The sequence below is a fragment of the Colobus angolensis genome, unplaced genomic scaffold (assembly GCF_000951035.1).
Source record: "Colobus angolensis palliatus isolate OR3802 unplaced genomic scaffold, Cang.pa_1.0 Scaffold37, whole genome shotgun sequence".
NCBI classification, from domain to species: domain Eukaryota; kingdom Metazoa; phylum Chordata; class Mammalia; order Primates; family Cercopithecidae; genus Colobus; species Colobus angolensis.
Window position 1 is genome coordinate 1,522,454 of NW_012117043.1, and position 3,468 is coordinate 1,525,921.

General features: G+C 47.2%; 1 long non-coding RNA gene across 1 annotated transcript in view; it reads right to left on the bottom strand.

The window, feature by feature from the left end:
* Nucleotides 1–3,468, bottom strand: part of LOC105520062 — an 11,636-nt gene that overhangs the window by 6,866 nt on the left and 1,302 nt on the right. The window contains exon 2 of the long non-coding RNA XR_001003066.1: nt 2,029–2,105. This is a non-coding gene — a long non-coding RNA (uncharacterized LOC105520062). The remainder of the gene's footprint in view (nt 1–2,028; nt 2,106–3,468) is intronic.

Sequence of the window (3,468 nt, forward strand, 5' to 3'; positions counted from 1 at the left end):
AAAAAAAAAAAAAAAAAAAAAAAAAAAAACAGAAAAATAAATATATAAAGGGCATCAAACCATACATTTTAAAGGTGCGGTTTGTTGTATACCGGAATTATACCTGAATGAAGCTGTTTTTAAAAAATCCTCATGTGAGCTGCCAACCATCCACAGGTCATCATTTTTATTAGCATTTCATATCATGGACAAACTCCACTGAGGATTTGCAAACAAAAGCATAAAAGAGAAATAGAAATCATTTCAAAAGCTGTAGGCAGTTCACTCTTTCCCTTTCCTGGGCATGTGTCCTGGACTGAACCTGTGATGGAAGTTGACACCCTGCCGGGCCCTCAGCAGTCTCAGCTCCTACATGCCTCTTACAAATGGAGGCATTTTTTCCAGCCTTGAGGGCAGTGTGAGGTACTTTTTGAAATAATCGCTGCTTGTTCTGAGTGTAGAACTGAACTTTATGAAGAAGCATAACATAGTCTTCATAGAAAAGAAAAATACATTTCAAACTGAAGCAAAGCTGGCATTGCTCATAGCTCTAATGGTGGCTGATAGCTCTAATGGCACTTTTTTCTCCTTCTTCAGTTTCAGGAGGAAACTATTAGCCATTGTTGGTGGTGAACTTGGAAACATACCCAGAGGCTGCAGCCATCACCAAGGACACACAGCACACACAGTGGAGAATGAGGCTGGGAGAGCACTGGAGAGACTTGGCACCAGACAGACCCGAGGAGGAATGCCGGCTCTGCCCCGATAGCTGGGTGGTTTCTGGCAAGTCACTGAACCTCAGTGACCAGGTGTTCGTCTCGGATAAAAGTTGGGATAAAAAAGTGACCCTGGCAAAGCAGGACCAGGGCTGCCACACAGAGCCGCCCAGATAGAGGACTCTAGCTGCTTGCAGACAGGTACTGACAAAATGTATTATTAGTTTTGGTTCCCAGTGTCTGTTAAAAGCACCAGAGAAAGCTAGTTACAAAGAATGTTTGCTTTTTAAGCTCAAAGAACTAGAAGGGTATGGAGGAAAAATCTCTGTTCCCGGGGTTCCCTGAGCCCCTTCCCGCTGCACCCAGTGCAGACTTGGCTCCTGGGGGCAGTGACCTGCCTCTGGCCCCTGGGACTGGTCCTGGCCAAGGTGCCTACAAAATGGGGGCTTGTAGAGCCCCTGGTTCTCCAGGCCTGCTGCCAACGTTCCTCAGGCAGCCTCAGTGATGACACTGTCCAGAAGGAACACCACAATGGGGCTGTGGTCATCTCCGTAAGAGCACTGCCTCAGGGTGGTCGTATGTCATGGGGTGGCTGTCCTGCCCCAGCACAGCTCCAGGCCACAGTTATCCCATAGCAGAGGGCAGGCAACATAGTCTAGTTGTCCACAGAGGGCACAGGATGGAAGCTGAGATGACAGGCGTCCCTAACCCTGCCAGGTAAAGCAGAGGCCTGCACTTCACCATAGCTGTAGGTGTGAATTACTTGCATTGATACAGTGAGAGGAATTTCCCACATTCCTTTTTTCTTTGAAACAGTGTCTTACTCTATTGTCCTGGCTGGAGTACAGTGGCACAATCATGGCTCCCTGTATCCTTGGCCTCCCAGGCTCCAGTGATCCTCCCACTCAGCCTCCCAAGTAGGTGTGACTACAGGTGCATGCCACCATGCCTAATTTTCTTTTCTTTTTTTGTTTTTGAGGAGATGAAGTCTTGCTATGTTGCCCCAGCTAGTCCTTCACTTATTTAAGCCTACCAGCTAGTGTTCTGGTATCTCCTCTGAATTTTTAATTAATTTCCCTTCCAGAGAATTAAGTATTATTTTTGTTGACAGTTTGTGCTCTCAAACGGCATTGCATTTAGTAACGCTTTTTTAGTTGTTGGGTTTTTGTTTTTTCAAATATTATTAATTTGTTTCCCTTTCCAGCTGAGGAAACAGTGACCAGGGGAGTAAATATTCTTAGGCCACTGTGTTTGTATATTATGGACAATCAAGAAAGAACTAGGGTATGTTAGAGGCAGAACTCCAGAGTTCAGGTCATCTCTGTCTACTCACTTGGTGGACTTGGCTAAGTCATGTCATCTCTCTGAGCCTCCGTTTCTTCATCTGTAAAATGGGCTAATACTTTCAACCTAGTACATGAAAGAAAATATGCTGATTGAACCAATCCTACTCCTGTTGCAACCTCACACCAGAGCACAGGCTGGGTGTTCATATACGTTCCCTTGCCTGGTCTCTGGCTTTCCCTCTGGGAGATATCCTTCTTAGGCTCTGGTGCTCCTGGAAGCTGGGCTAAGGCTGACCTCTCTATTCTTGCCTCTGCCCAATTTCATTGCAGGCAGCCTCCACTGAACTATGCCCACATCATCATCCCTGAATGGAAGATCTATAGCATGATGAGGTTCAACCAAATCCCGCTAAACAAACAAACAAACAAACAAACAAAAAGCCACTGGCCTAATAGGTTGTAACATATTCTTTACAAAGTCCTTTATGATATTTATCTTAGTAAAAATGGTGTTAAAACTTTGCCATATAGGCTGGGCGTGGTGGCTAATGCCTGTAATCTCAGCACTTTGAGAGGCCGAGGCAGGCGGATCACCTGAGGTCGGGAGTTCGAGTCCAGCCTGACCAACATGGAGAAACCCTGCCTCTACTGAAAATACAAAATTAGCCAGGCATAGTGGCGCATGCCTGTAATCCCAGCTACTCGGGAGGCCGAGGCAGGAGAATTGCTTGAACCCGGGAGGCAGAGGTTGCAGTGAGCCCAGATTGTGCCACTGCACTCCTGCCTGGGCAACAAGAGTGAAACTCTGTCTCAAAAAACAAACAAACAAAAAACTTTGCCATATTGTTTATGTGGAATATCTTAATCCATAACAAAGTGACACCCGTGTCAGCCAGTCTACACCCCTGGAAATCAGCCTTCTTTGCTTAGGGCTCCAGCAAGGCTGTCCCCACCCTAGCTGGTCTCCTGGGAAAAAAGAGGAATTCAGGCAGCAAGAGTCAAGCAAGCAGGTGCTTCAACAAGCAAGTAATCCATCTCAAGAAGCTGCAACCAGGGATGGTTCAACAATTCTTAGGAGTCTTGTGAAGTCTGCAAGCTCCATAAACGAGGGCTCTTGCATGTCCTCAGGTGAGCTCTGCTTCGTTGTCATCTTTTTGAAGTGGACCCGCAGCAGCAAGGTGAGCAAAGCCAAAGGAAGCCCCCTGCCTGAGTCTAGCTCAGGTGAACTGACAGCCCCAGACAGAACAACCGAGAGGGACCTGGTATTCATCTGTTTTCATACTGCCATAAAGAGCTGCCCATGGCCGGGCGTGGTGGTGGGTGCCTGAGGCAGGAGAATCACTTGAACCCAGGAGGTGGGGGTTGCAGTAAGCCAGATCACACCACTGCACTCCAGCCTGGGTGACAGAGTGAGACTCTGCCTCAAAAACAAACAAAAAGGCTGGGCACGGTGGCTCACATCTGTAATCCCAGCACTTTGGGAGGCC